Source organism: Dama dama, chromosome X (genome assembly GCF_033118175.1).
Source record: "Dama dama isolate Ldn47 chromosome X, ASM3311817v1, whole genome shotgun sequence".
NCBI classification, from domain to species: domain Eukaryota; kingdom Metazoa; phylum Chordata; class Mammalia; order Artiodactyla; family Cervidae; genus Dama; species Dama dama.
Genome location: NC_083714.1, coordinates 158581930 through 158595753, shown reverse-complemented (window position 1 = coordinate 158595753; position 13824 = coordinate 158581930).

Sequence of the window (13824 nt, the reverse complement as noted above, 5' to 3'; positions counted from 1 at the left end):
CTGAATACAGTTTCAATTTCCATGCTTTTGATGGGTCTGTTAAGATTTTCTATTTATTCCTGGTTCGGTTTTGGAAAGTTATACTTTTCTAAGAACTTGTCCGTTTCTTCCAAGTTGTCCATTTTATTGGCATATAGTTGCTGATAGTAGTCTCTTATGATCCTTTGTATTTCAGTGTTGTCTGTTGTGATCTCTCTATTTTCATTTCAAATTTTGTTGATTTGATTATTCTTCCTTTGTTTCTTGATGAGTCTGGCTAGTGGTTTGTCAATTTTATTTATCTTCTCAAAGAACCAGCTTTTAGCTTTGTTGGTTTTTGCTATGGTCTCTTGTTTCTTTTGCATATATTTCTGCTCTAATTTTTAAGATTTCTTCCCTTCTACTAACCTTGGAGTTCCTCATTTCATCCTTTTCTAGTTGCCTTAGGTGTGGAGTTAGGTTATTTATTTGACATTTTTCTTGTTTCCTGAGGTAACCGTGTATTGCTATGAACCTTCCCCTTAACACTGCTTTTACCAGTGTCCCATAGGTTTTGGGTTGTGTTTTCATGTTCATTCGTTTCTGTGCATATTTTGATCTTTTATTTCTTCTGTGTTGGTTATTCAGAAGCATGTTGTTCAGCCTCCATATGTTGGAATTTTAATAGTTTTTTTCCTGTAATTGACATCTAATCTTACTGCATTGTAGTCAGAAAAGATGCTTGGAATGATATCACTTTTTTTGAATTTACCAAGGCTAGATTTATGGCCCAGCATGTGATCTATCCTGAAGAAGATTCCGTGTGCACTTGAGAAAAAAGGTGAAATTTATTGTTTTGGGGTGAAATGTCCAATTGATATCAGTTAGGTCTAACTGGTCCGTTGTATCATTTAAAGTTTGTGTTTCCTTGTTAATTTTCTGTTTGATTGATCTATCCATAGGTGTGAGTGGGGTATTAAAGTCTCCCACTATTATTGTGTTACTGTTAATTTCCCTTTTCATACTTGTTAGCGTTTACCTTACATAATTGCAGTTCTCCTATGTTGGGTGCTTATATATTTATAATTGTTATATCTTCTTCTTGGACTGATCCTTTGATCATTATGTATTGTCCTCCTTTATCTCTTTTCACAGCCTTCATTTTAAAGTCTATTTTATCTGATATGAGTATTGTGACTCCTGCTTTCCTTTGGTCTCTTATTTGCATGGAATATCTTTTTCCAGCCTTTCACCTTCACCCTGTATGTGTCCCTTGTTTTGAAGTGGGTCTCTTACAGACAGCATATATAGGGGTGTTGTTTTTGTATCCATTCAGCCAATCTTTTTCTTTTTGTTGGGGCATTTGACCCCTTTACGTTTAAGGTAATTATTAATAAGTATGATCCTGTTGTCATTTACTTTGTTGTTTTGGGTTCGAGGTTATACACCCACTCTGTGTTTACTGTGTAGAGAAGATCCTTTAGCATTTGTTGAAGAGCTGGTTTGGTGGTGCTGAATGCTTTCAGCTTTTGCTCGTCTGTAAAGCTTTTGATTTCTCCTTCATATTTGAGTGACATCCTTGCTGGGTACAGTAATCTGCATTGTAGGTTTTGCTCTTTCATCACTCTAAGTATGTCCTGCCCTTCCCTTCTGGCCTGAAGAGTTTGTATTGAAAGATCAGCTGTTATCCTTATGGGAATTCCCTTGTGTTATTTGTTGCTTTTCCCTTGCTGCTTTTAATGTTTGTTCCTTGTGCTTGATCTTTGTTAGTTTGATTAATATGTGTCTTGGGCTGTTTCACCTTAGGTTTATCCTGTTTGGGATTCTTTGGCTTTCCTGGGCTTGGGTGACTATTTTCGTCCCCATTTTAGGGAAGTTTTCAACTATTATCTCCTCAAGTATTTTCTCATGGCCTTTATTTTTGTCTTCTTCTGGGACTCCTGTGATTCGAATGTTGGGGTATTGTCCCAGAGGTCCCTCAGGTTGTCCTCATTTCTTTTAATTCTTTGTTTTTTTCCTCTCTGCTTCATTTATTTCTACCATTCTATCTTCTACCTCACTTATCCTATCTTCTACTGTTGGTTCCTTCCAGAGTGCTTTTGATCTCATTTATTGCATTATTCATTATTGATTGACTCTTTTTTTGTTTCTTCTAGGTTCTTGTTAAACCTTTCTTGCATCTTCTCAATCCTTGTCTCCAGGCTATTTATCTGTAACTCCAAGTTGTTTTCAAGATGTTGGATCATTTTCACTATCATTATTCAGAATTCTTTATCAGGTAGATTCCCTATCTCTTCCTCTTTTGTTTGGTTTGGTGGGCGTTTATCATATTCCTTTACCTGCTGGGTATTTCTCTGCCTTTTCATCTTGTCTATATTGCTGTGTTTGGGGTGGCCTTTCTGTATTCTGGCAGTTGGTGGTTCCTCTTTATTGTGGAGGTTCCTCACTGTGGGTGGGGTTGGACGGTTGGCTTGTCAAGGTTTTCTGGTTAGGGAAGATTGTGTCGGTGTTCTGGTGGGTGGAGCTGGATTTCTTGTCTCTGGAGTGCATTGAAATATTCAATAGTTTTGAGACATCAGTGGGTTTGGTGTGACTTTGGGCAGCCTGTATATTGAAGCTCAGCGCTATGTTCCTGTGTTACTGGAGAATTTGCGTGGTATGACTTGCTCTGGAAGTTGCTGGCTCTTGGGTTGTGCTTGGTTTCAGTGTAGGTATGGAGGCTTTTGGATGACCTCTTATCAATTAATGTTCCGTGGATTCAGGAGTTCTCTGGTGTTAGGTTTTGGACTTAAGCCTCCTGCCTCTGGTTTTCAGTCTTATTCTTACAGTAGCCTCAAGACTTCTCCATCCATACAGCACCAATGCTAGGTTAATGCCAGCACCAAGGTTAATGTTGAAAAGATTCTCCACAGTGAGGGACACCCAGAGATGTTCATAGAGTTACATGCAGAAGAGAAGAGGGAGGAGTGAGATAGAGGTGACCAGGAGGAGAAGAGAGAGAATCAAAAGGAGAGATACAGATCCAGCCAGTAATCAGTTCCATAAGTGTTCTCCGCAGCCTGGAACACAAAGACAGATTCACAAAGTTGGATAGAGAAGAGAAGGGGGAGGGAGGAGATAGAGGTGACCTGGTGGAGAAAAAGGAGAATCAGAAGGGGAGAGAACAATCAAGCCAGCAATCACACTCCTAAGTAAAAATGGGTACTGAAGATTGGATTCTTAAAGGTAGAAACTTGATAACAAATACCAAAAAAGCAAAGATTAAAAATCTAGAGAAGAGGTTAGACTCTCAAAAACAGAATGTTAAAAAACAAAATCATAAAAATTATTTAAAAATATGTATGAGGTTTGCTTTAAAAATAGGTTTTTTTGGTTTTTTTTTTTTGTTTTTGCAAGGCAATAGTAGGTTACAAAAGTTAAAGGAGTAATAGAGGCTTTAAAACTAAAAAAGTTAAAAAAATGATAATAGTACAAACATATCTAAGAATTTCTCTGGTGCTGTTTAGGGCAGTGTGGGGTCAGTTGAGTTTCAGACAGCTCCGTGTTCCAGCTTGTACTTCTCAAGGTCTACGGGTCCCTTCCTATGTAGCCAGTGCTAACTACAGGGCTCTAATCTGTGGCAGCTGTCACTTCCAAAGTGGTTCCCTCTTCTTGGTTTCTTTTGGCTTCCTCTGTTTGCAGGTCTCTGCAGTATCTCACTTTGGCCCTGACACAGGGGGCAAAGGTGATCATTTATTTAGGCTCGCTTGTTCAGTCGTGCTGTGGGGAGGGAGGAGCACTGTAAACAAGTATCACTGGCGTGTGTGGGGAGTGCTCGCAGGGTCTCAGCCACACGGGGTTTGCCCCCGCTCATGGCGTGTGTGCTGTCCCAGTCTACACTGCTCAGGCTCCAGGAAGCCCTGCAGGGGAACGGTCTATAGCGGGCCGTGGGTTGCGTGCACTTCCCGGGTCTAAGCCACTCAGATTCAGCTTCTCGGGTCCTCCACAAAGGCACAGACTTGGTTGGGCCTGCGTTTTGTGCCCTTCCCAGGTCCGAGCAGCTCAGGTGGGTGGGTGCCTGGCAAGCGCACTCTCGCCAGGTGGGTGGTGCGTCTTAGAGCCTTCCTCGTCCCAGCTGCTCGGTTTCCTGGGTGCGAATCAGGTGTGTGCCGCCTTAGATGTGACGTGTGTCTCTTCTGGGGAGCTGATCTCTGGCTGCAACCCTCCTGACAGATGTCAATCGTCCAGGATCCCAGCAAGCTTTGGTTAGCAACTGGGAGCCTGCTCGCGATTTGGTAGAGGATGCCCCTTCCGGCTCAGCCTGCTCCCTGCCTTGGGTCAGAGGCGGGGAACGGGCCAGTCTGCTGTTGGCTAGCTCTCCTCGGATATTTGCTCAGTCCTTTGTTCTGTGAGTGGGCCCACCAGTGCCTTAGGTTAGGGCTTTTTGCAGGATAGTTCTCTCTCTTTTTTCCTCTCTCTCTCTGGCTATCCCACAGTTTGGGTTGCTAGCTCACATTAGCTCCCTCACATTGCCCTCAGGGCATCAGGCCCAGTCCTTACCCTAAGCAATGCAGCCCCCGCTTGCTGGTGGCAAATGTAAACATCTGGGCTACTTCTCTGTTGGGAGTTGCCATTAGGCACGTACTATGTGGGTTTTAATTATTTATTTTTCCTGCCAGTTATGTTGCCCTCTGAGATTCCAAAACTCCCCGCAAACCCACCGGTGAGAGGGTTTCCTGGTGTTTGGAAACTTCTCCTCTTTTAAGACTCCATTCCCAGGACGGGTCTCTGTCCCTAACTCTTTTGTCTCTCTTCTTATCTTTTATATTTTGTCCTACCTCCTTTTGAAGACCATGGGCTGCCTTTCTGGGTGCCTGATGTCCTCTGCCAGCATTCAGAAGTTGTTTTGTGGAGTTTGCTCAGTGTTCAAATGTTCTTTCAATGAATTTGTGGGGGAGAAAGTGGTCTTTTCCATCCTATTCCTCCACCATCTTAGGACGGCCGCACACCTTTCTTTCTTCAACCTGAGCCTCTAAGTAGCAACTGTTACCCTGTAATTGTTGTTAATATGCTGCAAAATTGTAGAGAGGAATACAATTACTTGAACAGTAATACAATTCCTAACTTCTGTTTTTAGCACATTTTAGTAGTTTTTCCAGAACAGGAAGTTTAGAAGTTAGGAATAGTATTTCTGGGGAAAGTGGTTCTTTTTCTCTATATAAAGATTGAGTTTTTCTGGGCAAGAAAATGAGTTTTCCTACTGTGGCTTGTAACAGATTTGGGTTTCCCGAGCTCAGGTTTCTCAGTTTTGGCGCACAACCAACAGTAAGATTGCCTGCAGCCTCTACTTTAGCTGGGGACTGAATTGAAAGTAAGGCAAAATCTTGATAATAAGGAAACTGAACTTTAGAAAATTTTCATCAGTGGACATCTCTGGTAGTACAATGGTTAAAAAATTCACCTTCAATGCAGAGGACACAGGTTCAATTCTTGGTCTGGGAACTAAGATCGCATATCCTAGGGATACACAATCTGTGCACCACAGCTAGAGAAGCCTGTGTGCCACCACTAAGATCCAACAAAACCATGTAAATAAATACTTAATAAAACCAGAGTAAGTGATGCATCTGGACATGCTATATTAGTCATGTTCCAGGTCATAGGAATGCTGTAAGTGTGCATCCCTTTTACTCAGCATATTTTATTCCTTGATGACTAATGTGTTCCAATTGGACTCTGCAGACCTTTAAGCTTAAGGGATACCTACTAGATATAACAGCAGTGTGCAAAAGACAAAGCATGCATATGTAAGACACTGGGCTTCAAGACAGATAATTTAAGAAAGAAACTAACACTATTTGTCATATAATTCTTGAGCCCTCTTGAAAACTGGTCCACTTAAGCCTTTCAAGATTACAGGCAGAATGACATTCCACACTGAAACTTTGTTTACTACCATGTGCTTTGGCTGGCTCATCTATTGTCCACTTTTTCCAGTTGGCCACAGCAGTCTAGACACTAGAAATGAAAACATGGCAAAGGAGGTAGCTGTTGCTATGGATTCAGTTTCTGGTTTTGTCAATGGGAGAATAGGTTGATTGAGAAGAACTCCAAGGCCATTTGCCTTCAGCCTTGAAGCACTCCTTATAAGGTGACCTAACAAGGAAAACTGCATTTGCCATCAATATGCCCATTCCTTTCCTGTATGTCACTGAACTTTACTCCTGCTTATTTTTTTCTAACCTTAGTTTGTACACTGACATTTATTTACCAACATGGATCTAAAATGTACTTTAACCAGACTCACTACTATACCAAAAACTGCCTCGGTTTGATTAGGCTGGACCCTAAATGTGTTAGTCCTACAGTCAACAAGGCGATGGACATCACCAGAAGAAACTGTTAAACATTTGCTGTTGTTCTCCCCTTACTTTTGTTCTCTTAAATATAGTCATCCTGTGTAGAAATGCACTACACACACATTCTTCTAAGGTAAACAGAAATAGTTTGTTCAATACCTTGCTTACAAATCTCACTTTTTTTTTTTTTTTTTTTGCCACTAACAAATAACATCAGAAATTTCTGCCATTATTTGCAATTTACTCTGAAGATCTGAAAAAATACTTCATTTTTTATGTTAGATGTTTAAGTAGTGACTTGTACTGATGAAAGTTATTTTAGTCTTATGGAGACATGAGTGAAAGATCAGCTAAACTGATCATGGGATTTTTTACATAAATACAATGGCAGAAACAGGCTAGCCATTCAGGGCAAGAGGCCACTAGTGGATGGCTCCAGAGCTTATTTCTGAGTTTAAGGAGGGAGCAGCATTATCTTGTGTTTTCTTCACTCACTAACACTGCAGTGGTCCAGATAAAGAATGTGTCCAAATGTTAGTTTTGAGTAGTTCTTTCTGAAAGTTCAAGATGGAGAGAAAATGTGAGTTCAGAATTTCTTCCATTGCCAGAATCATATGTCACTGAGAATTTCACTCTGGAGCTATACTACATTGCTCACCTTGCCATTTGGGGGCATTTTCTACTATACACTTCTTATTAGGGCTGGTCACAAGTTTACCCAATTACCTTTGTTAGGGGAATCACACTGATGGAAACCACCCACCCTGGCCAGGCACCATAGTAACTATTTGCATGAGATGTTTTATGACAGAAGGTCCTGGTAAGGAAGAGGGAACTGATAAGCCATCACCAACCAGAAGAGTTCGGGAAAGGACAAAAGGAAACATCACCTGTTCAACCACCCCCCCGGATTCCTCTCTGTGATCCATCTTGGCTGAACAAGGCGTGCACCACCAGGAAGGACTCTGAGTCAGAATGATTGGCTAAGGACAACCCGGAAACTAATCCCATCGCCATAAACTCGGGACTGCGAGCCACATGGCAGAGCTGTTCTGGGTTCCCTTCCCCTGCTGCTTTCTGCTTGGGTGCCCTTTCCCAATAAAATCTCTTGCTTTGTCAGCACATGTGTCTCCTTGGACAATTCATTTCCGAGTGTTAGACAGAGCCAGTCTGGGGCCCTGGAAGGGGTACCCCTTTTTTCAACACCTTAAGAATCCAAACTTTTAAGATCACTGCCTACTATAAACCAGTCTCATTTATTTTGCTGTCTATTGGTCTCTACTGCAGTTATGAAAGAAAATATGTAACATTTATTTACATTATATGCTAAAAAAGTACAGAAAGGAAAACAAAAATTTTAAATCATGTTTATATTTCTAACAACAATATTGATACTGAAAGTTTTGAATCTCTTAAGTTCAAAAAGTAACCTATGCTAATATGAAACTCAAAAGAGATGGTATTCACACTACAGAACTTATATCACTTAAGTCAATTTAGACTTAATTTCTCTGATGTAGCATGCCCTGAGGATTTTCTCTAGTGGTAAATAACAGAATTCTAATAGCTCCTAGGCTATAGTCTGTAACAGCCAAATCTTCAGACAAGACAGTTTCAGGGTTGGCACCAGGAAACTAGAAGGTACTGCTCTAGGATAAAGAAGGGGTTTTCCCTCTGCAGGCCAGCACTTTGTGGAACACTCAGTATTTTTTTTTTTAAGAATGGTTTTAATGTCTGTTTATACGGCTTTCCTGACTTTCAGGGAGTTTACACCCAAGCTATCTGGCATTCAAGCTGAGGAAACTATTGACTTTCCATGTTTTAATCATTTTATTCATATATTTTATACAAGTTTAAATGACAGATGAATTTTATGGTTTTCCATTATGCCACAGCCCATGGGTATGTACATTTTAAAAAGAATACTATAGAATAATTAATCCTATATAAGATGTTATAAACTATTTTGCCCCCCTTAACACAAAAGGTAACAAATTAAGAATTTTAACTTGTAGCATTGTAGCACGAAAGTTGTGTGCTAAAGTAAATAGAAATATTTTGTTCAATACCTTGGTTACAAATATTTTTTTTGGGGGGGAGGGCACTACAAATGACAACAGGAAAAAATTTTGCATCTTTTAATAAGTAGAGGGAGAGCTTTTCAGCTCAGAATATATTGTGTATGTAGCCTGTTAAGGCACAAAGTAAGTGAAGCCTCTAGTTTTACAGAAAGAAAAAATGGTGTTGTCTTTTAAAGACTCAAAAGTAAATGTAAGACTATCACACTTTCAGTCACAAAAAAAAAAAAAAGATTTTACTGATCTCTGCAGAGTTTGAGAACCTGAAGCTCTAACCCTAGGGAAGGAAAAAAGAGGGAATGAGAGAATGTTTCTAAATGAACATGAAGATTTTTCTCCATGTCATGAGAAGATACAAGAATTGGGTGCATAGAATCTTCTGAAAATATCTAAGTATCTGAAGACCTGTCCTGTCAGTCACCTCACCCACACCCCCACAGCATTCATGCCTTATTTCTGCTCTTCACCCTGAACTTCCAGTAGGTGTTGAAAGTCAGTGATTGCAATGGGTAGTGATGCAATCCTTATAGAAGCAGGTGGCCAGTGACATTCTGCAGCTGTCAACTAAAATGTTGATTTTTTTCACTGCATGAACTTTGCACTAGTAGCAAATTTTAGGAAAGCTCACTTGAAATTATCCCTTAGATATGGACCTAACTACATAGGGTACACCATGAGATGCACCATGAGGGCAGCTGCAGTGGTCACTCACTGGTTCGATGCTGAACAACATTCAATGTTTAATGGGATGGCACGTAACATTTACTGGAATGGCACATAACATTCTTAAATTTGAGACCCTGGAGTTACAGAGTTTTTAGTTGGTATGTGAGAGAGACATTAATTAGGGAGCAGAAGAGGGGAGCCACTGATGAAATGCTGTGGTCTAATGTTTATGTCCTTTTGTAAATTCATATGTAAGACATATGTAGCCTACTAGATTGCTCCAATATAAAAGTACATTTTTTCCCTTTTATACTTAAGTACTATTTATAAACTGTCAATAGGGCTTCCGTGGGGATCCAGTGGTAAAGAATCTGTCAATGCAGTGGACGTGGGTTTGATCCCTGATACAGAAGATTCCCCATGCTAAGGGACAACTAAGCCCTTGTTCCACAACTACTGAGCCTGTGCTCTAGAGTTCGGAGCTGCAACAAGAGAAACCACTCCAGTGAGAAACCTGCTGCAACTGGACAAAATCCCCTTGCAGCAAGGAAGTTGTAATGAAGTGAAAAAGAAATTGTTGGGGAAAAAAAAACTATCAGTAAAGGCCATGTTCACCTATGTTGCCAAGTATCACTTATATACAAAAATCTATTACTGTTTGACAATGACAGTCCAAAAGAGAAACAACATGCTTGTTTCTAACAGAAGAGAATTGTGTGAACTATTAACTTCCTTTTTTCCAGTATTTCCATTCATTATATTTGTATATGAATTTAATGTTTATCACCTCTATAGTCTGTTCCAGGGTAACAATAATAGGATAGGAAGGAACTATACAATATCAAAGACTAGGTAACAAATTAGAAAATGTTTTGTTGTTCAGTCCCCAAATTGTATCAAACTTTTTGAGACCCAGTGGACTGCACCATGCCATTCTCCATTATCTCCCAGAATCTGCTCAAATTTAGCATTGAGTTGGTAATGCTTTCTAACCATCTCATCCTCTGCCACCCCCTTTTCCTTCAGTCTTTCTTAGCATCAAGGTGTTTTCCAGGGAGTCAGTTCTTCCCATCAGGTGGCCAAAGTATTGCAGAATGAGCAGCAGAATCAGTCTTTCCAATGAATGAAGATTAAGAAAATCACTCAGTCATGTCCAACTCTTACTTTGAGCATCACCTAACTAGCATGTGAAATGAACACAATTGTCCAGCAGTTTGAACGTTCTTTGGCATTGTCCCTCCTTGGGATTGGAACGAAAACTGACCTTTTCCAGTTCTGCAGACACTGCTGAGTTTTCCAAATTTCCTGATATATTGAGTGCAGCACTTTAACAGCATCATCTTTTAGGATTTGAAATTGCTCAGTTGGAATTCCATCACTTCCACTAGCTTTGTTCAAAGTGGTGCTTCCTAAGGCCCACTTGACTTCACAGTCCAAGATGTCTGGTTCTAGGTGAGTGATCATACCATCGTGGTTATCTGAGTCATTAGGACCTTTTTTGTACAGTTCTCTGTATTCCTACCACCTCTTTTTAATATCTTCTGCTTCTGTTAGATCTTTAACCTTTCTGCCAGAGACTGCAATACACTGAAGTACATATAACTGATACCTTATACCCTTGCCTTTCATAAATTCCAACAGATTTTGCTGTTTAGATCCCAATTATAATTAGCCTTTTTCTGTCATTTTATGAATCTGGGACATAATGCCAAAAGCTGAATAGTCCAAGGATAATTCTGATTCTTATTTTAGACTCAAGCAGAAAAAAACCTTGATTACTCTGTGGGGCATCTGATGTCAATAGCTCAAGTGATTCTAAAATTTGCACTGAGCTTCAAATGATAAAAACAGTTAATTAACCATGCCCTATCAGGCATGAACCCATGAATTTTATGAGATCATTTAGACTTAAATTTCAATAAAAGAAAATTAATTATATCATCAAGATAATAATTATATCATCTTTATTAGCATAAATAAAATGCTAATAAACAGCAAGAAATTTAGATCTTTTCTAACAAATTGTGGCCGTATACAGGTACATTTGTTGAAACCGAAAATGTATATTGAAATCTATTCCATTTGAATCTATTCCACTTGAATTCCACATATTATTTTTTTTTTCTTTTTGTGATCAACACTGTATAAAAGCACAGTAACTAGAAAATTCACTGAGTATCAAATCATCTATAGTAGTTGTGTTGCTGAAATAGGACTGTGTCTGAATTAGTCCAAGCAGTCAGTGTCTTAACTGTCTTAAGCCTGTGTAGTCTGTGGTTACTGATACCAACTTTAAAGTGAAAAGAAAGGGCTGATTTGTATGTTACTCCTTTACCTAAATGTGGCTGAAGTGAGTCTTCACGCAGACATTGTATCCCCTCCAAATAATACATTCAGGTAAGAGAAGTGCCTGTTGTATATAAATTTTTGTCAAATTTCTTATTTTTAATTAGGTTTTAACACCATCACAATATCATTTCTGTCTAGCCTAACGTTATTGTCCCTTAGAACATTCATCAATTAGTTTAGCTAGAAGAGCACATTTGACTAAAATAAAGCAAGCCCAGACAGTTTTCCTTATTTCCATTGTTTTTGCTAATGGAGTTGGATCCCCTGTAGGGGAGTGAGAAGTGGGGAATATGATGGTTTGGAGTGGAATGGCTGGAGTATAAAGTTAAGAAACTTGGTCTCCTTCCTACAACAATCTTCACCTTTTTGATTTATATATATATATATATATATATTTTTTTTTTTTTTTTTTTTTCTTTTTCTTTTTGCCACAGTGATTTCATCTTTTTAAAGTTCTTTCTCTTTAAGAGAGAGGCGGTAGGGGGGGCTCATCTATTGTGGAGTTTTTGTTTTAATGTGGTTTAATGGAATGATAGAGACACCTATCTTTTGTAATAGACTAAAATAATTCTGATGGCACCAATTTGGTCTCCTCTCTTAAATTCTGGTTTTTGGCCATCAGGACATGTCTTTTACTTTTCTAGTATGAGAATTATCATTGGTCTTTTGCTGCTCTTTTCTAAATTATTCTACTACATTTACTGTTTTGAAGTCTCATTTTGTAGACTGGAAACAATGTATCCATGCTTTCATTACATTATCCTGTCTTTCAGCAGTATTACACCTGGGGCCAAGGGAATTGGATTATTTATTCATGGCTGCACCAAGGGACTTGTAGGATTTTAGTTCCCCAGCAGGGATTGAACCCATGCTCACTGCAATGGGGGGAAGTGACCAGTCCTAACCACTGGACTGTCAGGGGAGTCCTAACAGGGAACTCGTTCAAAATTATTTTTTGTATTATATATTTACTTGATTGTGCCAGGTCTTAGTTTCAGCATGTGGGCTTTCGTTCTCTGACCAGCGATTGAACATGGGCCCCTTGCATTTGAACCTCAGAGTCTTAGCCACTGGACCACCAAGGAAGTCCTAGGACCTTTTAAATACTGCAACAATTATAACCTGTGTCAAATGCATATTTGATAATGGTTAATGATTGTCACACACTCTTTGTAGTCCCAATTCTTCTAGGAGAATTCTGAATTTTTCGTTTCCTTAAAGGTAAAATACACTTTTCCTTTTAATTTTACAAATGTTATAATTATTCTTTCTATGAAGTTTTTATCTCCACAAATGTGAATATTTTATTAACCTAGACATGTCTTGCCATTAGCTAGAGTCACAGAATTAGTCTTGATGGATAATTCTAACAAAAAAATATTCCCCAAAAAGCTACTGATCTTTTCTATTACAGAACATCTCAACATTTTTTAAAAATTAAGGAGGAAATATTTTATCTCTTGGGGATCCTTGGCTGAGGCTTATGGAATTGAGTTTCAGGAATCTCAAATTAGTTTTTATTTTCAGTTCTACTAGAAATTAGCATTCTCACGGTGTATCTCCATTGTAATCATTTAACTATTTCCCTGGAAATTAGATCTCTAAATTTATTTTTCCTCTGTTGGGAGTTTTCAGGTTAGGTTTTCAGTGGTTAGGACTGATTAGGTTCTCAGGTTATCAGTGGTTAGGACTCACTACTCTCACTGCCTAGGGCCTGGGATAAATCCCTGGTCAGGAAAATAAGATCCCATTAACTGAGCTGCACTGTCTCCCAAAAAAATGAATAAATTTTTCTTTAAATTCTGTCATAGAATGCACACCCCATACCAACTGAATCAAGGAGAGTTCCATAATTGGGCTTCCCTTTGGTGCAGTGGGTAAGAATCCACCTTCCAATGCAGGAGACATAGGTTCATTCAGTTCCTATTTCGGAAGATCCTACATGCCTCTAAGCAACAAAGCCCATGATCAACAGCTATTGACCCTGTGTTCTAGAGCTCAGGAGGTGCAACTATTGAGCCCATGCACCCTAGAGCCTGGGCTCTACAAGAAAAGAACCGACTGCAATGAGAAGCCTATGCACTACATGTAAAGAGTAGCCCCTGCTCTCTGCAACTAGAAAAAGCCCAAGCACAGCAGCCAAGACTCAGCCCAGCCACAAAACAACAACAACAACAACAACAACAACAACAACAACAAAAGCCCATGGCTTAAAAGAAAAAGAACAATCTCATAATTATCTTAGTCACAACTTAAATTTTTCTTATTTTTCCTAAATTTAGCCATTTCCCATGAAATGTGTGTCAACTTTACTTATTAAACAAACTGCACTGATTTTAGATTAACTAACTAGTATTCAAATGCCCAAATGACTTGCAGAACTCAAACTACAACTCTATGTTCATGCAGAATGTCTTGGTATGAGAAAGCTCAGT